Source organism: Corvus hawaiiensis, chromosome 13 (genome assembly GCF_020740725.1).
Source record: "Corvus hawaiiensis isolate bCorHaw1 chromosome 13, bCorHaw1.pri.cur, whole genome shotgun sequence".
Classification (NCBI taxonomy): Eukaryota; Metazoa; Chordata; class Aves; order Passeriformes; family Corvidae; genus Corvus; species Corvus hawaiiensis.
Window position 1 is genome coordinate 8895210 of NC_063225.1, and position 21668 is coordinate 8916877.

Here is a 21668-nt window from a genome sequence, read left to right on the forward strand (position 1 = left end):
GAAGATATATCATATATACTATAGGTTACCTTGTGACCCAATTGCCTTCCTATTGATGTGCTGATAACTGGACTTATGTCTCTGAGTGCTTTGACATACAAGTATCCAATTACATTCAATTTAGATTCAGGTGGCAAAGACCTTAACTTTTATTTAGCAAGGATAGATTTTGTAAGTTTTAAAGGAAATGTCATGAAGGGAAAGGGAAGATTTTCAGATGACTGACTCCAGCTTTATGTTTTCTACCCCTACAACCCTCTGCAAGCCATAACAATTGAAGTCATAATCATATTTATATGAGATTTAGTGAGAAAGGGGCATGAGATGACCAAGTGGTGGTTTCTGCAACAGTGAAAGTGAGACATTACAGTCTCCAGCATCTGTTCAAACAGTTTTCAGCCCTACATTTTATAAACAAAAAAGGCATCTCTTTTCCTCCTGTGAGCAATAAAGGGGATGAAAATGTGCTTTAAAGACATCCGCATTTGAATTGTCGCATCTGAAGCAGAAAGTCTAATTGTCTGGAATATTAGTCCTCCATGCCATTGTGATGAGCCTTTATGAGTATCTTCCTCCAAGTGTATTGAAAAACTCAAGTGTGCTTGACACTGAGCACTAATGTTTCTCTCTACACGTTGATGTTGCCGTCACAAAAATGTGTCGTGCCTTAGAGCTGTAGCTTCCAAAGCAATTACGCACAGGAAATATTTTTGATTAAGTGAAAATAAAAATATCATGGCCAGTAAACACTGTTTCATTACCAGGCTCATGATCAGAGTTGGTGTGTTTAAGCCATAGTCATACTGTGCTGTCTTTATTCTTTCATTATTCTCTTTATTTTTTCATTATTTGAAGGATTTTCTTTTTATCCACTAAGTTCAGGTTTAAATATATATAACAGGACAGATTCCACATTATTACATCTGGAGTTATTCAGCTATGATGTGCCAGATTAACCAAGAGCAAGTTTTTGCCCGCAATGTCATAGGAACAGTCACAAAGAGAGACACATTTTCTATAAAGCATTGCAAACCCACACCGTTGGATTGTACTGGTGGTACCCAGACTTCTGGAACCAGATGCATCCCTCCTTTTCACCTGCTCTTCCCCTCCTACAGAGAAAGCCCTTTTCCCCCTGGGATGTATTGTCATTCTGCCTCTTTGACCTCCAAACTGACAGAAATGGTTAAACTTCCTTGATGAAAGTTTTCTTGTTGGTATTTTGTTGAAATGCTGCTCATACTTTAATGCCACAATATAGATTCTTTAAGGATGGTTTCTGGTTCCCTAAAAAAATTCCGCAATAGCTGTTGAGCTATTGCAACTATTGCCTTTCTTGTTTCTCATTTCTCTCTTGCACTTTGATCAGAAGATTTGTTGAAATGTGTTGGTGTTAGGCCAAGGGGAGTTTGCTTTTTTGTCTCATGCCAGCTACACTGAAGTATATTTCTGAGTAGAAGAATGGGCTAAGCAGGGAGTCCTGCTTGGGGAATGTAAACACTGTTGTGGGCAGTATATTAAGAAATATCCTGAAGTCAAAGTCAAAATTTCTATCTAGATGGGAAGAGATGCCCATAGTAAAACAAAAAGCACTCCAAGGATTTCAGCTGAAATATTTATTGACATCTATTTAACCACCAATCTCGGAGTGTTTTTATAGGAAAATAATAAAGCCCTGAACCACTTCTGCCTAGTTTTTTCTAGAAACAACAACAAAAAAAAAACTGGAAAAGGACTTTTTAATGTTATTTTCCCTGTAGGTAAAAAAAAAAAAACAAACTAGCACGAAAGCTGTTCCCTTGAGATCTCTTGGCAAGGAAGACCCATGAGCGTCGTCATGTACATTTGGATAACAACAGCACCTCAGAGCTCTTTGAAGTTATACCCTTCAGTGCTAATCTGATTTCATTCAAAAGAGAAATCTAGGATGATGTTTATGAGGGTTTGCAGTTTCACCATGGTTTTGATCAGAAACAGATGGTGTATCTGAAACAATTAGAAAAACTTTTGTTTCGAAGCAGCCCACATGTAATTGACTGTTTGATGTAGACATCATAGCATTTGGTATTGGGGAGTGAAACTTGTACAGCATTTAAAATTTGGTCAGCCAGGTCCTCAGCAGGTGTCAGCTGGCTTTGCTGCTGGAGGCTGTGTCAGTTCCCATGAGCTGAAGATCCCAGCCCACAGTCCCTCCAAATGAACAATCATCTTTTTACAAAGTGGCCAGAACCACACCCTTTCCTAAGAATAATGTCATAGAAGATGCACCAGCCCCAGGCAGCTAAAAAATTGAGTTTGTGGCTAGAAGATGATCCTGCAAAATTACTTTTGTTGAGGATTCCTTCAGCTGTAAGTCCAGCTGGGCATTGCTGTGCCTGGAGTGTGTGTGAAGACTTCAAATCGCACCAGGCACTGAGATCAGGGCTCTGGGTTTGTTTTGCCTTCACGCACTATTTGCATCTTCCCTAAGAATTAGTTCTCTGTTAGGATCTTGCAACTAAATCAACATTTTCCTACCAGAAGGTGGGAAACTCTGAGTTATTGTAAAGGAAAAACACAGTGTACACAATATTAAGAATGCGAGTCCACTTTTCATGCCTGAAGACTTTCAGGGGTGGCCAAAGTTTAGACATGCAGCTGTGGGAATGGTGGGATCAGGAAAACACCAGCTGTGTGTGACCCATGCCTGCTCAGAAAACTGTTGGTGATCACTCTTCTGTAAACTCTAGTGAGATATAACATTTTCTCCTTGGGGATAGTATTTTCAAGAGATCTCCATGAGGAATACTTAAAAGATTCAGTTGTTTCCTTTGAGTTTTCATTGCTAGAAGAATTTACCTTGTGCCTAAAATTCGGTGTCAGCCAATAATTCTTATGCATGGTTTCACACATCTGTATGTGTGGACATATGTTCAGTATAGATTTTTATAGATTTTGAAGGAAGAGCAAACAGAACCAGCTGACCACTTAGTAAGGTCACCTGCTTAATAGACAGCGTGGAGTTGTACTTACTGAGAATTTAACACTGCATTGTGGGAGACCAAGTCTCTCTCTCACAAAGGAGATACGGCATTCTTTCAGTAGAAACAGGAATAGACATGAACACTCTACAGAACCCCACTATATATACACAAAGCCAATTGTCTCAAATGCTGTTGAACAAACTGCTATTTCCATTAAAACCCCTTTCAGCACTCCACTTGTAACAGGATGAAACTATATGTAATAATGGGCCCAGGTACACAAAAATGCAATTTAACCACTTCAGATGCATGTGTAGCATGGGAAAAAGACATAAACATGAATCAGCCCATGTATAAAATGACTTTCACCCACAGGGCTCAGATTTATTCCACCTAACTTTAGGCACTTAACCAGGGTGCTTAAGGATATTCTCTCCTGTGGCTCTCCATGTAGTCAATGGAGTGAGAGAGGCACTGTAAAGAGGCAATTTAGTCTGTCTAGGATCTGAATTGTCCTTATGAGATTCCCGTTTTCCTCCAGCGCCTATTTAGTTATTTGTAGGGTAACTGTTTTTATGGTCGATACTTCAGTTGGCGGCCTCGTGTGGGGGAGATAAATCTTGGCCAAGCAGATTGAGTTGGAAGTAGCTGTTTACGTTGCACTGTTGCTGTGATTTCTTTGAAGTTATAAACATTCCCTCAGGACTCTTAGTGATAAAAAAATAATAATTTAGAGATAAGCTTAGAAATCTTTAGGGTTTCTTTAAACCTTTATACCATACTCTCAGCTTCTGTACACAGCATTAATATTCCAAAATACACTGCAACGAACTAGTTCCTCAGAATGCCAAATTTTCCTTCAATACCTCGGTTCTCCAAATACGAAGATCTGATTACTTGACTCAAAGGCAACAAACAGTGATTTTAAAAAACATTTGGCTATTTGTATTTCTATTAATAATTTTCATGAGTTGCTGCAACAGCATGTAATGAGTGTAAAAGTCAACAAAAAATGTTTTAACTAGCATTAAATTTGTTCCCTGCCAAAGTAAACACCATCATGATTCTGCTTAAAGAGAAAATCTATCCTAGCATGAACAATCATTGTTTCCTTCTTGCGTGGACTGGGAAGGTACAAACAAGGATGGTTCAAGTAGACAGACATCCATTTTCCAACTGCCTAAAATGACTTTACATCATGCAAAGCTGTCTAGACAGCATTATTCTTCTTCCAAACATGTAGGTTTTAATTCTTTACTTCTAAGTCCAGTTTGACTAGCTCTACCTTTGCTGCCATATCCTCCCAATAGCAGGGGAAGGTGTGTTTAATTTGTCCTTGTGTGATGTTGCTCCTCATTACTAAAGGTGTAGCTAGGTCTCACCCCAGATATGGCTCTGTTTGGGTAGTAGTGAACGTGCCTGTGAGGACCAGACCAATTCCACCTACTTCCCTAGACTGATTCCAGCAGTGATCAGAACCAGATGCTTCACAAGAGAGTGTGAGAAACTCCCTAATAAATAACATGATATAATCTGTTCATTGAGAAAAGCTGTTTCCTTTTTCTGTGGAGATTAAATACTATTTAAAGTATTTAATTTTCTGTAATTCAATCAAGAGTCTTAGAGTACTGCTTCAGTAATTTTTTGTCTCTTGCTAAATTTTTATCCTCAATAAATATCTTGTGGCCTAGAGCACCACAGATTCATTTGTGTGTTCTGCAAGAAGTAAATTCAAATATCAGTTGTCTTTCATTTTCACAGAATATCCCTTCTCCCTGTGTGATAAAGTAAAAATTCAAGTTTTATCTGGTTCAGGTTCTGTTTTTCTTATTTTCTTGAAGTCATTCTACATTTCCTGTGGCATCCCCAGAAACTGAAAATGTATACCTAAAGGCCTTACAGAGGATTTGGAATAAAAAGCAAATAATGAAATAAGTCATTAGCACTAGATCACTTTGCAGTTAGCCTCAAAAACACCTTCAGCATTAAAAAGGACTGGTGCTTTTTTGAAGTGAAGTCTACTGCAATATTGTCGCTCATTTCCAAAAATCTGTGTACAAATCTGTTTCTTTGCTTTCAGTTGGTCACATTTTTTGAAACACTTGTGGTTTTGGGGGGGAAAAAGTCTTCTGTATTCAATCTTTTCATGAAAATTAAAGCTTTGAGAACAGTCAATTTTGTAAAAAAAAAAAAAGAAGAAAGTTTCAGACAGATTAGAGAGATAAAGATGACTTCTATATGGTTCTAGCCTAGAAATTGGTTCAGTTTGCATAATTGGACCCTAGCCTGTGAGATTGTAGAATTGCAAGTAGCAGATGACAGATATTAAACTAGTTATTCCTTTGACTGAGAATTAAGGAATGGAATAGGGTGTGCTACAAGTGAAATTAGTAATTGGATTCAGCTCTGTGGGAATAGAATTGACTTGCTTTGGAGCTAGTGAGAGATGAATGCAAAACTTCTGCCAAAAAATTGAAATAAAATAGTTTTTTAAGGTTTGAAAAAGGTCCGTAAGATGCTGTAGTTAACTTTATCATTGTTTATTTATTTGCATTAAGGCAGTGCCCAGAGAGCCAGTGAGACCTAACCAAAAAAACATGAAAGGGCCTAAAACCTAATGTCTAATTTTATAGATTTAAGTAGTCCCCACTGGCTTGTTTACATGACAAGTGACAACAACTAAATAAATGCCAGATTTAGGTGGGTAGCACATACGAATCGTTGAATGACTAAGACTGACAAAATTTGTCTCCTTTTCTGCTTTGCCATGTAAGAATGATTATGGTTCTTTAATATTTTTCTTTTTTTTCTATATTTGCATGTCTGCTACCTAAAAAACCTGTCCCTGAACAATTTCAACAGGGTTGAAATATGTGATTTGGATCAAAAAAACAAAAGAGCTGTCACTCCTGATTGTGAAAGCTCTTAATTTTTGGGGGGGAGGAGCTGGTGGAGTATTGAAAGGGTAAAGGTGGATATTTCTCTGAGGAAGGTTACAGAACTGCATCCTGTTTCACACATTAAGGGGTGCCAGTAGGTACTCACATTTATTCCACCAAAAATTACCACAAAGAAATAACATCAAATAAATATTAAGAAAGGTCTGCATGATCTTGGAATTCTGTTAGGATCTTCCAGATTATGGAGCTCTCCAGCCCAAATGAGCAACGAATTTGGTGCAATACTTCTCAAAAAACCAATTTGAACGTGTCATTACACGTGAGTATTTTGGAGCTCTCCAGGAGTAGATATTATACACCATTTTCACTTGTGGATTGTAGAAACCAGGAATAGCTTTATGAAAATTTGGGCACTGGTATGGAGTCAAAATCAATCAACACCGTGGTATGAGAGGAGCTTCTTTAGATACTAAAAACAATGAGGTTCAAAGAAGTCAACACACTTACATTTAAGGGAGCACATCACAAAGAGAATTGGGTCATCTCAGGGAAATATAAAAGCATTATTCTTCTGAGATTTGAAAAAAATACATAATTACTTCTTCCACCAAGCATGATTCTTTTAAATAACCTTCATTTTTGTCCCTTGGAAATGAAAAGAGGTTTACATTAAAAAGGCATTTCCTCTGACTCTCTGTCCTTGAGCAGCACAAAATGTAAACTATACCTTTCCCTTCTTCCTTTGAAGAAAAAGGAGTTTCAATCTTCTTCTGTGAACACGGTCCATTTAAATAAGGAGATGGAGTCCCATCTTTTCGATCAGCTTTCTTTGTTTGACTTGTCAGTAATAACACTTTAGCTGAAATTGTACAGGCGTCCTGCTAATTTAGTAATTATTGACACGGTGCTGGGCAAGAAATGATAGCAAACACAGGGAACTGTTAAGAAGAAATGAAATAAAAGATCTTCATATCATTGTTGAATAATGGTTGAGATCATTTTGTGCTCTAAGTAGGCCCAAGACACCTTTTTCCATTTTCTCGACACATTTATAATTTATGCTTTGTAATAGTTCCAAATATTTTTAGGACTCTGCACTTTGTTTGAGAATCCAGAAGAACTGAATGAGAATCACGGAGTGCACACACAGATGAGTGAGGGGTGTGACCTGACATAGCTTTTGATTTAAGAATGATCCCTCATTTTTATATATCCCCCTTCCTCATTTCTCAATTTATCATTGTATTTAGGACTGCCTTTGCTCTGGCTGAGCTGCCTGGGCAGTCGACCTCATTGTATGTAGCTGGAGCCAGAGATTGCTTTTGGATTTTGCCCTGTTGGCAACACCATGGCAGCTTTACTTAGCATGAGCAGCTTTCCAGTGACCTGGTGTGCAGAGGTTTTAGTGTCATTTCAAGGAAATCTGAGAACTTCCACCCCAGGGATGCGTCACTCTGCCCGTTGTGTTGGATCCTGCAATCCTGAAACGCATCTGTGAGAGAGCATCCAGTACTGTGCTTGCTTTGTGCTTAGTAGATGAACAGGCTTGTCAGTATTAAAGTTCCCTATTGAGAAAATATGGACTGGATGGTCTTTGTGAGTCCTGTCCAGCTCAGGATGTTCTATGATAAAATCACAGTGAACTTGTACATTCTTTAACTCCTTTAAATTCTCTTTTCCATCTCCTCTAACTGGACCTCATCAGAGTAATTTTTTAGACCTTCAATTCCTGAAGCCTTTACAAAACTTACTAAAAATGCCAAGGTTTCTCAGAAATGAAGACTCTTAGTTAAGAGTTCTTTATTGATGTCAATCTGTATCTCAGCTGTGGACAACAGATCTTTATTCCCACCATGGAGCTCATGTACATAAACACACAGACCTGTTACTTCTCATTTGAATTTTAACTTGGGTCCTGGCTGTTAATGGCAAATGTGTGGTGCAGCTTAGCAGTGCCATTGCACTGTGCAATCAGCTGGTGGTGGCACTGAAATTGTGTTACTAGGATTTCTTGCAGATGGCAACTATCTCTGGCTTCTCAGGGGTTGTCATTACATAGACTCACCTCTTCTTTGTGGACTGGAATAACAACCACAAAAACATTGTGAAGATATTATATTGGGGTACCCAGGGCTGATTATTCCTTGCTGAACTGAGTGTTTTGAAACCAGAGGCAGGGCAGGGTGTGCAGAGCAGTTGATCTTTAAATCGAAGGCCTTAATAAAAGGAAATAGGAAGTGATGTTTTAATGGCAAGATTATATCAGTGTCTGTGCAATGTATTGGATTACGATGCAGTTGTATATTGATTTATACACAAACTCATATGAAAGCTGTGCCTTCTCATGTTGGTCATGGCTGATAATACTCATGAACCGTGGATTCTGCAGCATCCAGGGACATGAAACCCATACTTAGTGGCTGGTTAGAGAGGACAGAAAAGGTTTATTAATGTTGAAAATAATGAGGGTTTCTCTTCCATAATCACTGCTGTGATTGTAGCACAGGTCTGTCCTACTTGCCTCAATACCCTCCCACCTCACACCAGTGTCACACAGAGAGTTTCAATCCAGGGTCACTTTATTATTTATTTATATTAAAGGATTCTAGATCTTGTTTCTGTAAAGTCTCTGCAGCAAGAGGTTGCAGTGATAGAAACAAAGCAGTGAAGCTGTATTAAACTTTGCATGTTTCTAACTCATCTACATCTATCTGCCTGTATGCACAAATTATTTGTCTATGAAAAGAAGAAACACAGTGACAGATTTCGTCATAGACTTGTCTGTCTGCTGCCCTAAGGCTACACCCTGCACACACAGAATTCCATGAGCCACCCCTGTTCCCATTACTGGGAGCTGGGGGTGTGTCTAGCTCAAAATTTACCCTCTGGCCAATGAACACTTACAGGTGAGTTGTCATAAAATAGATGTTACATGTAATTTTTAATGTAAATGTAGATAGGATTTTTTTAATTAAAATTGCCCAATACATTTGGAGAGCCGTCTTTTTCCCTCCCTACCTGTACATAACCTCTCAAACAAACAGAGTGAACCTTCATGCTTTTGTGTCATTAGATTATGATTTTTGGCACTTTAGGCATTTGCTTTTTTCTGCCTTTTTCCCAAGTTTTTTTCTCTGTAATCCTACCTCAGTTCGGAGGCTTTTGAGGTAATTTAGGAAAGGACAGGGAAACAAAATGAAAATGATTACTTAAAGGAATTTCCTGAAGGAAAATTCAGAAAATATGAATTAAAAATACATCTCTTCTAAAGCAAAACAATAAAAATATGTGTTAAGTTTTATTGCTGTGTGACACTCTGTACATACGAGGCCATTAGCATACCCTCGATTTATGCCCACCCTATTCCAAATTCCATTAGGACCTACATTTTTTAATCATTCCAAGAGAGTGCAAACTTCACTCAAAGTGTTTCAAAATGATTTCTGTTTGTTTCATTTATGTGTGTTAAGTCAAATAAAATATTTAACAGAGCTTGGATACAAATTGGAAAGGACCTCATCATTGGATGGAAACAGAAGATGTAGCGAAAAATCGTATTAAAGAAAAATTTGTATCATTTTCAGACAAAAACTGAAATGAAATCTGTTTACTAACCCACCAGCTGTCACTGCTACTTCTAGTTGCAATGCGTTGCATACACTGAGCTATAGACTTGCAGTCACAGGCATTACTGTAAGGTTTCTGCTGGGAAAATGAGCCTAATGCCTTTTCAACTTCTATTTTTTTCTACCAGAATGGAAAATTTAATTTTAGTGCCTGCATGCTTTTTGATTTGCTGCAACGGTTTCTTTTGTTTTTTTTTTACATTTTAAGGCAGATTTTATTTAAAGCAAACAAACCAAAGCTGGGGTCCAAGTGATAACAAAGGTAAAAACGTTCAATGGCCCTAAAATTTACAAAATACTGTTGCAATATGGCCATGGCTATTCTGAATTCTTTCAAGATGTAGGTCTTTGCTTTTAAAGCAAGAAGAAATCTTGGGTAGGTACTTAATATTTATGGCCTCTCTAATTCACTGGCTGACAAATTCATTGCCCTGTGATGGACAGTTAGTGTTTGCTTTCTAAAGGTAAAAGCCAAGGAGATTTTCATTTGTGTGAGGAAAAGAATAAGTACCAAGCATTCCAAGTGCTAGAAATGTTTAAGGCACACACTTACTGATGCGCCAAGCTAAAGCACATAAGCAGAGTTGGTGCCCGAGGCGCTGCGATGAGGACTTGGTCTCAAAAATGAAGAACTAAATGCAGATCTTCTGCCTGCCTGTGCTTGAGCTGCTGCAGAGAAAGAAAAAAAAAAAGTACTCAAAAAGAGAAACATTTTTATTTGAGCTTGAAGGAAACCTTTTCCTGGGATTTTGAATATTTTTATTGAAAAAGAAGGAAAAAATAGCAAAATTTTGAAATACAAAACCTTTTAAATCACAAAATTGAAATAATTTTGTTTTGACACTGTCAAAATGAAACACACTGACTTCATTTCGGCATTTTTTCAAGTGGTTTTGTTCTACAAAACATTCCACTAGAACTAGGGAGAATGTGCAGGATCTTCAGTTTTTGCCAAACAGTTTTGCTTGCCTGTGTTTCTATTCTGCTACATTTATTCCACCGTCAAGTTTCTGATTCAGAGACCACCTAAGCCAAAGCAGGGCTTAGCGTTGCCTCCAGCACATTCAAAACAAGTTCCTAGTGAAAAATGAAATTTTCTGGGCTGTTTCAGTGGTCTGTTTTCCCAAGACTGCATTCATACTAAAGGGAAAACTTCATAAAGTCCTTCATTTATGTGCATGCAGTTTTATGTGCTGAGACAAATGTGGTGTTTAGGCAGGGTGCGTGGTGTAATGTAATACTCTTGCTGGGAGCTCTGCTTGGGCCGTCTGTGCTGGCATTTTGTTCCCACTGTGGAAAACTGACCACGTCCCCTGTCCATAGGGGCAGCTGACAACACACCGGCAGTGCAGCGTGACAGGGTTTGCACCCACACACACAGGCTGCTTCCAAAAAAACATTAATTTCTGGATTTCCCCTGTATTTCTAAAATAACACTGTCTGGGTGCCAGTGTGGGGAGTTGCTGTGCTTAATGTGCAACAGAGCACTTATGGACATGCCCAAACTTTCTGACCCAGAGGAAGGAGCATGAGTGTAAGCAGAGAGAGGCAGAGGAAATCAGCAAACTTAATTGTTTCTATCCCAAATGTAAATATCCATATGTAAAACCACCCCTTAAACCTGAAACCCCGTATCGACTGGTCCTTTTTAATCTTAATTTTGAACAGTTGCTACTGCAATTAAATTCTACCACCTAGCATTTTCAAACAGCTCTTAGTTGTTTCAGCAAACTCTTTTAATGGACAGCTGTTTTTGACAGCTCCTCCTGATTTGCCAGCGCTGTGTCATCTGCCAGAGCAGGAGGACCCATTTTGTATTCTGCTGCTGGCACTGAGGGGATATGTAAATGTACACATGAATCAGTTGTCACCAGCACAGACACACTGTGGCGAGATGATCAGAATGTGTTGGGAGTTTAGTTGGCTTAAAGTGGGAGGAAAAGAAAAAAAAAAAACCAACACAAAAAACCCACCACACTTAGATTTCTTGAAGTGATTTTTATTTCAAGTCTCTCCAGTTTATTTTCACTTTGTGGCGCTTGTTAGATTTAGTTCAGGAGAGTGCAATCTGCTACTCGCAAATCACCAACCTGAAACTCAAAAGTTGAGGAATTATAGAAACATTTCAGGTAAACAATGTCAGAACTTCAGCTACACAAACAGAATTTTATATAGAGCTCCACTTTTCAAACATTTTAACCCCAGTGAGAGAAAACTTCATGTTGCCAGGAGCACAGCACGGAGAGAAAGTTTGTTCAGCTTCCCAAGGCATTCTGGTAAATGGTCAGAGCTGTTTCAGCTCACAGGGTAATGCCTGAATTTCACACTACATAGAGAGTCAGTTTATAAAGTATAAGGGAAACCACAGGTGAGGTTAATATCAGATTTACATCTGTCTTCTGAGATGTCCTGATGGTACAGCCCCCATCTCTCTGTGTTAGCAAGTGGGAGGACAACAATTTGATCACCCTCCTGTTCACCTTTGTTCCTCTCACCATTGCAGTCCACTGACAAAATCACATAAACAGAATGCATGTGGGATTTACATTTAGCAAATGCTTTGACGTTGTTTGCTGGGGTTTGGGATTGTTTTGGCCAATATCTGGAAATCTGAATAACTGGTATGAGTCTGAACCACCAAAGAAGTTGGCAGGATAGTTTAAAGTCCTGGAGACCTCCAAATCCCATTTAAGCTTGAAAAAAAGCAACCTTTAGTGCCTAAGTATTTGCTTCACTCTAACTTTATTCTCTTAGAACATCTGAGTGTTTGAAAGATGCTACTGATGCAAGAATACATTGAGCAGTTTGAGATCCCCAGTGCCAAAGATACAACTGCTCCAGTGTGTGACATACCTTTTTCCACAAATTCTTCTCAGAGATGTCCATCTCTGACTTGAACAGTGTTGTATCTCATTTCTGAATTTAGAGATCAATCAGTGGAAGTCCTCTTGATCATCACATTCCCATAAGAATGAAGAATGGGAAGGGTGCATCAGCCCCATCACAGATAGTATCAAGATTTCTGCTTCTGTCTCAGAAGCCACAGTTCTGTGTTCAATGAAAAAAAAGGTGACACTGTTCAACTCCCCAGCTTGGAAGGAAAATGAGTCTTTATTAACTCTGTTATATAACAAATGGAGAAAAGGCAAATTGGTAATACCACATGGCCTAGATATTAGAAAGAATAGAAAAATGATGAGGACCAAAGTACACATAGAAAACTTTCAGCCAAGGCACTAAAATGTCAAAAAATGTGTGTGTCTGCATGTGCACATGCATGGATTGCAGGGTAGGGGTTAATACCAGGACACTGTGCTTGGGTATTCCTGGGTGGATATGATAGAATATTTAAAAACAATGCAGAAAAATCAGAAGTGCTCAAAACCATTTCTGTTCTGTGTTTGATAAAAAGCCAAGGTCACACAAGTCACACAAGACCATGACACTGCTGAAATAGTTTCTTTTCCAAAAATGCCAGAGCTGATCATTTTAATAACATTGAATATGAACAACCTGCATCCAATAATTTTCACAGAGGTGGCCAAGGAACTGTCCGAGCATTTTGTGTTGATTTTTAATGCCTTGGAACACTGGTGGTTTTCCAGAGGACTCGAAGAAATCTAATGTTGTGCCAATAGTTAGAGAGTGAATGGAGTGACCCAGGTAACAGGTTTAAGAAAGGCAAGGTGACAAATACCAGTCAATGTGGGATCGTGAGAAACCTACTCCATTGGGCTAACAAGGAGAGGTTTGATGAGATGAAAAGGGTTTTTTTGTAAAAGCCACAATGTTCAAATCATATGAGGACTTGCATAATCACTCGGTGATAATCACAAGGGTATTTTCTGGCTGTCATTTCAGGGAATTTGCACACACCTTTGAAAACAGTTCGATATTTTTAACTATAAATCTAGAAGATAATATTTTAGTCCTTTAAAACACATCCAGGCCTGTAACACCTGCCAGCTATAGATTGCTATTAATGGGGCTGTCTGGATGTAAATAAATGATACTTGATTTTCTTATAAAAATGCAATAAGACTGAAGTTTTACATTTCAGGTAAAACGGCATTTTTACCTTAAAGAATATAATTGAACTTGACAAAGCTCTGCTGAGCTTTACAGTGGCTTAATCAAACACAGCACTGCTTTAAAAATAGGGATTGCTTCAAACAGTGGATTAAGTTATTGGTCTTTCACATCTCAAGTGCTGAAGCTCGTTAGGTCTTGGGGTGAGAGTGAAAAGTGATGTCTTTTTAGCTCAGACTGAGTGTAATAGGAGTTAACTCACAGGCCTCTTTCAACCTGACAGTTGGGTGGGTTTTTTCCACTTAAAAGAAAGCCCTTTCAGGGTTATCTAAGTTTGAAGAACCTGCTCATAACAAAGTCAATGCTACTGGCTAAACAAAAAGGTTTGCTATCCAACACACATGAGGGATCTCCAGCATCTCAGGTTCTTTCTCGGCTGTCCTGCTTCCCCTACTCATTCTCCAAAATCAATCATGTTCTTGTAGTGATGTGATAGCATGGTTTTAGCCAGTCTTGAGAAATATTTAATTAAATAAGCAAAGGACATAGGTAAGGTCCTGTTTGACATGAAGCTATTGATTGACTAATGCATCATCTGAAAAGTGTTTTCATATCCTCCTGTCACAAGGAGGGACCTCCACAATCTGCAAGACAAAGCTCCTTACATGACTCTTGGGTTTGTGCTAATGAAGTTTGTGCCTCCCAACCAAAGAGCTCCTTCACAGGACACAGACCTTTTGAAGGAGATTAAATCAGGTTTTGTTACACACAATAACCATACTGTACCTCTTTGCTTGCTCATACACTGATCAATTGCTGATCGATGCTAATGGCTGCAGTGTCTGGTTTTCATCAGTGTGCCTTTCTTCTGCTTTGGCACTTCAGCATGTCACTGTGTTCTTCACAAGAGGCTTGTTGAAAGCAAAAAGTGTAAATCAATTGGTCTCTGTGTCATAAACAAAAGCTCTTGGATCAGTCAGAGCGAGCTCTGGAGCACTGAATATCACAGGGGTTTAGTTTTATTTAATTAACAGAATGTTTTAATCAGAAGACTGTTAAAAACCCAAAGCTCCTTGTCCAAGCAAAAACTTTTGCAGTCGTGATGGACCACAGAGTAAGATATTGCATTCCTGTTCACTCCTCCACTGCAGACTTCTAATGTTTGAGAGGTTTCTCATCAAACACAAATGGCCTTATCCCAGTCCTGTGTCGCATGTGCTGCACTGCATGAGGTCTACCAGGCAAAGGGACATGACTGGAAACTGTCATCCTGCCAACCATGCTGCAGGTTTATAAAGCTTTGTGTTATTTAATTTTTCTTTATTTTAACCAGGTATGAAGGTTTAAGGCAGGTGGTGTTAAACAGCAGCAGCTCCGTGAATGAGCACCTCTGGTGCTCCCATACCAGATCAGGAGCAGGGTTGTAGCCAGTCTAAGACCAGTCTTCAGTATGTTAAAAACATATTGCTGGTGTAAAGGGTGGTAATGCTGGGTGCTCAGAGCTAATTTCAGACAAGAAATCCATTTATGCAACTGGGACTTAGGTTTTGATGGTGTTTTCATTAGTAGGCAAATCCTGTGTGGTTACGCCTGCTTTTAAATGAATTCAGCTAAGGAAAAATCAGTAGTGTGAATGGGACTGAGGAAATCAAATACCAAGTTATTATTAAGAAAAGCTGAAAATCTTTGTTCTAACATGTAATGTTCAGTTTGGCTTTCTAAAACAGTGCTTTCATTTAATGCTGATTTATGACCTTGTTATGGTTATTTATTACAGAAGTATTAGTCTGTTATAAGTAGATATGAAGTATTGTAGGTGGTGAGTAAATATGATTTCTGTTCATTCACTGCCTATGACAACCATCATATATTATTTACTGTTAATCACATTTTACCTAAACAGCAATTTGTCATTTATCAATCAGTTATAAGATATCCTAGTATGAGTCAAGATCTAAAAATGTCCTTGATTGTTGCAGAAAGCTTTTGTTTTGTTTGTGCTTTACTAGAATTGAGATTTTCTCTTTAAAAACTCAGTCAAGTTAAAAACTTAGAGAACAATAATTTGATAGATTGAGGAGACATGTTAAAAGCTGGAAAACTATGAAAAATAATGTGTTGTTATTTCATCACAGTGTCATCTTATTAACATTGTTGTTACTAATCTTTTCTGGTGTGCTAAGGTGTTGCTTCAAGCCTTTGTTAATGTTATAAAACCCAAGATATAATTTAAAAAAAAGGAAAAGGGAAAAATAAAACACAAGTCAAAATTTTCCCCCCCACCTTCTACATACCACCCCAGAATGACAGCTGGAATTGCAAGTTAATGTAGATCTGCAGTCTGATACGCCAGGGGAAGCTGACCCAGGAAAGGCAGGAATGGGTTTCCATCATGACCAGACCTGCAGTGAAAGTGCCTCCCCCTTGCTCACTGTTCCCCATGTTAAAGCCAATAAATCTTCCTTGAAATAGTAAGACATTTCAAACTGCAGGACACTCCAGGCACAAATGTTGAATAGAGATTTTATGGTGGCCTTTCCATGAGCACAGCAGAAACCCCAGCCATGGTTATGGAGAGCAGCAAATAAAATACAGAACATCACAGAATGAAAGAGCCTCTCCCTTCTCCCAGAAAATCCAAGCAATGTCATCTGCTACCTGCCGTCAACACCAAGACAACTGTCCCATCATTCTGCAGTCTTAGAGCTTTTGCCTCATTCTGGTATGTCTTGAGATACTCAAATTGTTACATATTAAATGACTGAGCAGAGGAGGCCTTTGTCTAAGGCTTGTAAAATGCCTTTCCCTTACTGTGTGTCTGGAGAATCAAAGTTTTGGCAAGTTAAGGTAGTTTGTCTTTCCAAGTAGGTGGGGGGAAAAAAAGAAAAGAAAAGAAAAGACAGCATAATTAATTATATTTAAATCATCCGACTCCTTTTGAGATGGTTTGCTTTTAAATACATGCCATTTTTGGATTTTCCAAAAAGTCTCTGAGCAATATCTCACATTTTAATGGCTTTTGGCTTTGCCATGTAGAGTAATGAAAAAATTCCAGGAAAGTTTGTGCTGCCAAAGAAATATTGACTGGCTCCGAGGACAGAGAATGGTTAAGGTGGTGCAGACAGGGCAGCTTTCAGCTAATGGGGTAGGAATCTACAGGTCTTTTCCAGCTTGATGGAATGGGAGTAGAAGGAACTCAGCAAGCTGAGGACAGATCTTTAAAAAATCCAGAATAAGATCTGTAAAAAGAACTTCTTAAAAAGTGCTATTATTTTTAACAACTGGTACAAGAGTAGTGAATTTTACAGCTGGCACTACCAAACCAGGTTATGTCATCTCCTGTCCAACCATGTCCATCCCAGGCCATGTTCCCAGGACTAAGGGGCATGGATTGGAATGAATGGTATGATATGAGGTTGTGGAGCATCCTTGCAAAACAGGTGGCACAGGGACAGAGCAGCAAAATCATATCAGCATCCCAGGCACATGGACTTGAGCAGGCTCTGGAGTTGTACCAACTGAGACCCTTCAGTGAATCTGGCCAGGGTGGTGGAAGATGGAAAACTTGTGTTTTTTCAGGAAGCACAATGGTTTGGGAGCAGCAGGGTGAGAAAGGAGATGTTCTGATTGACCCTGACACAATGTACCACCCTCCTGAACTCCAGCCAGGGGATGCAAGTAGCCACAAGCAATCTGAGTGAGAGAGCTCTGTGGTTATTTTACATTAACTTGCATTACAGGACAGTATGGCCCTTGTATTTATCAACTTTCAGCTGAGGATTGAGGCCGGTGTGGCTAAAGACAATATAAAAGTTTTCCCTGTAAAAATCCTGTAATTGAAGATCTCAAAGCATTTTACAGGCATTAATAAATAAAGCCTCAAATACAACTACCAGTATTTCAGTCCCTAACGTTCAACAGTGCTTGTAAGTGCTGTTAAAATAATAACAGTTGTATCAATGCTCTTGCAATCCCAGAAATATTAATGGCATCTTCCCTGTCAACAACCTCCCCTCCTCCAGGCTCTACTTTCTTCTCATGGGCAAGAAGCAAAATTTTGCAAGGCAAGAGCTTGCTGGGGAGCTTGGGTCATCTGGGATTTTGCTTTTGTGGGTTTTTGTGTGTGTCCAAGGCAGGGCACCAACCAACTGGAGTGCTTTCTTGTACTAATAGGTGTTTTTCCTGATGTCTAAAACATTTGGATGGATGGTTTTATTTTTTTACCTTTCTTACTGGAATGTGTTTGTGGTCACAGACAACTAATGAAGAGAACAAAGGAGAGGCAATGTTGTAAAATCATTAGAAAAGGGAAGCACTGTTCAAACAAATGCATTTTGCTATTAAAGTGCCATTTTCAGGTCTTATTTGCAGCCCCTACTGTTCCTTACACTGGCTCTTCACCGGGGACAAAAAATTCATTAAATGGCTCTTCATTTTACAATACCAATATGTTTTAAGTCAAATTGTGCATTCTTTGCTGTTAATTCTGTTTTAAACACAAAGGCCCATCAGAAAGTTTAGCTGCAGGGGGGCTACAGGCAAGAAGAAAGATACAAACATCCCTCTTATGAGAAATAATAATAATAATGAATTCTTTTAAAGTTTAAAGAAAAATAGTGGCTTTTTTGCGCCAAGACTGTAAGACCTGTTCATTGATCTTTTCAAAGAAGCAACAACAATAAGGAGAAACGAGAATGAAAGGAAATGAAAGCAAGGGAATAAAAGCCATAAGGAATTGGGGTACATGGAAGCAACAATCCAGAATCTGACAGAATATGTGGATACTGATGAAGCCTGGGATGCAACACATACGTGATCCCAGGAAAAGGCCTGGCGGTATTACCTGACTTGACTATTAACTTTGCTTAACCACCAAGTATTTTTATTGACAAACCTTTTGGGGTTTTTTTTGTTTTTTTGTTAAATTCAAAACACTACTTATCTCATTTATCAGACTACTTACAGCTCATACACTTTTCTGGGTGGACTCATTCTGTAAGTGAGAAGTCTTAACTGAAGTGGGACGTTGAATATTTTGCAGAAAGCCAGCCTTTCACCAGAATCATGGTGGGAGGGAGACAGATGTGCTGCCCCTGTGGAACACAGAAGTTTTGTGATAGAAGTTTGTGGTTGGAATCAAATTGAGCAACTAATGATTTGTGCTATGAATGTGCCTGCTGGAATGTTTTAATCCACAAGTGACAAGTGGTTCTCCTGACAATCGGTGTAAGGGGCAGAGCGCCCATAGCACAGAGTCTAAATGAAAGTGTCAGCAATACCCGTGGCAAGAAAGCCAGAGAGAACGTAGTGAGGAGAATTTTACACATTGTGGAGTTATGCAATTTAAATAAAAATGGTATCTGTTTTTGTTTAAGCAGAAGGAAAATGGGAAGGCTCATTGAAAATTCAGGTTGCTGTCTTTCCAGTGAAAATAGACCCAGTATGGAATATTTAGGCTAAAAATCACACCTGAACAGATTTTACATGTTTGATGCACACTTGGTAAATTCCAGGTGTCTGATTATACCTGGTCCTCTAGTAGGGTGCAGAGCAGGGCATCTCATACTGGACAAAATGTTTGTCCAAGTTCAGAAACCAAAGCTCTTGTGTGTGGCTTTGGTGCAGGAGAGGCATCAATTAATGCCTGTCACGATGAGGAGAAACTCTGCTCTGACTGCTGGTTGAAGGAGAGGAGCAGTGGTGCCAGTGCTGAGGTGAATCCACATTCCCAGTCATCTCCTTGTGAGGCTTCATAAACTCATTTGTAGGGGAGATTTCCCTGACCTGATCCATCAGTGACACAAATCTGAACAATACAGGAAGTTCAGCGTGGGGAAACATGCAGCACCATGGTTTCACTGTCATAGGATTACCAGCAGAGAGAAAAAGCAAAGGCTGATGCCCCTCCCGCCCCTCAGCCACGGCTGTTCATGGGGAGGGGATGCCAGCACAGTCCATGATTGCTTCCAAGAGGAGTGGAAGCCATCGAGATGTCCAACAAATGTGTGGAGGAGCCAGTCTTGTTATCACATGATTGGGATTTTAGGCTCCTATTGGGCACAGACCAAAGTAAGTCCTGGAACAAGACAGATAATGAACTTGGGCTGTAAAATCCTATGTGCTCCACTGCCATTTTGGCCAGTGATCCTGTACCATATGTCAAGTGGGCTGCAAATTCCCATAAAGCAGCAGTTTGCTACACTAGACCTATAACAAGGGAGGTTGTAAAAGGAATAAATGGCAAGTGGAAGGTGGAAATCATGCCAAATGTACAGCACAGGCTTATTAACAGCAGCACAGCAGCCAAAGGGAGGCAGGAGTTGCATATGGGAGTAGGATTGTGCATGGGGAAAATGGAGAGTAGCAGTACTGCCAAAGGGTTTTTCTTTTCTTTTCACCACTTCTGAAATACTTTAGGCATTCTGGGATTTTGGAATGAGCGCTTGTCTTTGTTTTTGAAACCATGTTTTTGTATTTCTACGTGGAAGGCAAATCTGTTATTTTTGCTCCTTTTCTTTACTGAATCTGTGCTCTGCTAAACCACCTTAGGTGTTGAATATAAGCTGTAGTCATAGAATGGTTTGGGTTGGAAGGGACCTGAAAAATCATCCAGTTCCAGCTCCAGTCTGCAGATGTGAGCCTGGAAGGGCCAAAAGAATGAGCCCCCTTAACATGACCAATTTCCACTGCAGGAGAAACAGTCCCAGGCATCTTCAGCAAGGCCCAAAAATGTTGATTTTTGTAAGGGGAGATACTGTAACTTCCAGTGTCCTATAGGCTAAGTACTGTTTATTGAAAGCTTTTTAGCTCAATGAATGCCATTCTGCCTAAATCAAAAAGTCTTTGGAGAGCAGATCGATTTCCAAAAAATGGCATTTGGAAATTTAGAAATGTTTTTACTATGACTTTAGTAATACATTTCAAATGATCATTTCAAACTCACTTTCTCTTTTTATTTTTAGGTAAAAACCAGGATGAAATATTTCACCTTGTCTGAAATAAAACAGTAATTTGTAACAATTTCATGTTAACAGCTTCATTTCCCAGGAATAATTTAAGCATTTGTAGGGTAGGGAGGTTGCTTTTACAAATACTAACTAAACCCACAGTTTTCAGTGTCAGAACTTCCACCAGAATAAAAATTCATTTTGGTAGATTTGGAAGGTTATTGGAGTTGGCTTCCATGTTTAGACTATGCTTTTTTTCATTTGTCAACATTTCTTGAAAAAGACTGTATTTGTAGCAAAGTTATGTTTAAGGATATTACTGAATTTCTCTGCAGAATTTAAGATTTGAATGTATAAGGAATGTAATAACTGACAGTACATTGGTGTTTAAGTGGTGTGTGTTGTATGTGCATAAACAAAGAGCAGATTCCAGGCAAGCTGCATTTAAAGACCAGTGATGTTTGCTGGAGGATGAAAATGTAGGGTTAAAACCAGTTACAGTCTGTCAAAACTAGGAAAAAAAAAAAAAAGAAAAGAAAAGAAAAAACCCCCCCACATAAAACACCACCACCACCACACAAAACAAACTAACAGGGGGAAAAAAAAAAAAAGAAGAGAAACCAAAGAGCACCTGCTGGTTTAATTTAATCCTGTCTGGCCATAACTTGTTAGCCTTTCTCCTGTAAGTAATATTTGATTGATTTTACTGAGACTGTTTAGAAGTACAGTTCAGTTCACTGATACTGCTGGTTAAATTTCCTCAAACAACACGCTCTCATTTTAGTCTCACTTTAGTGATGTTTTTTCTGGCTCTCACCAGCATTAAAGAAGGAGTTGTGTGTAATCTTAAGTGTTTGTACATTACTGGACCTAAAGACTTAACTTCCTACCTACCTGTACTCCACAGAACAGCAAACCTGGGTAGTTTAGACAAAATCCACGAAAAAGAAAGAATAGATCAGAGAAATCACAACAAGGGCGGAAAGAAAAAGGAGACAGAAAAATCCATTACAAATGAAATAATAAAGTCCCTCAAACTTTGAGGAAAAAATAGAGGCTCATTTTGTACAAAGATAGTGAGATGTGTTCATTGATCTTTTTAAGAGTCAAGAAGAAATTGGCCAGGAGCTGAATAAAAGAAAATGAAGTTCCATTAATACAATCCATGGAAAGACAACTCGGGTAAATTGATCAGTGCAGCAC

The 21668-nt window shown here is 38.9% G+C and overlaps 1 long non-coding RNA gene across 9 annotated transcripts in view; it reads left to right on the forward strand.

Moving 5' to 3' along the window:
• The window catches only part of LOC125332887, a 143659-nt gene that overhangs the window by 97517 nt on the left and 24474 nt on the right, over positions 1 to 21668 (forward strand). The window contains exon 1 of one of the 9 annotated variants that reach the window (XR_007206651.1): positions 12318 to 12329. The exons of the other annotated variants lie outside the window; for them this stretch is intronic. This is a non-coding gene — a long non-coding RNA (uncharacterized LOC125332887). Of the gene's footprint in view, positions 1 to 12317; positions 12330 to 21668 lie in introns of those variants that run through there. 9 annotated transcript variants of the gene reach the window in all.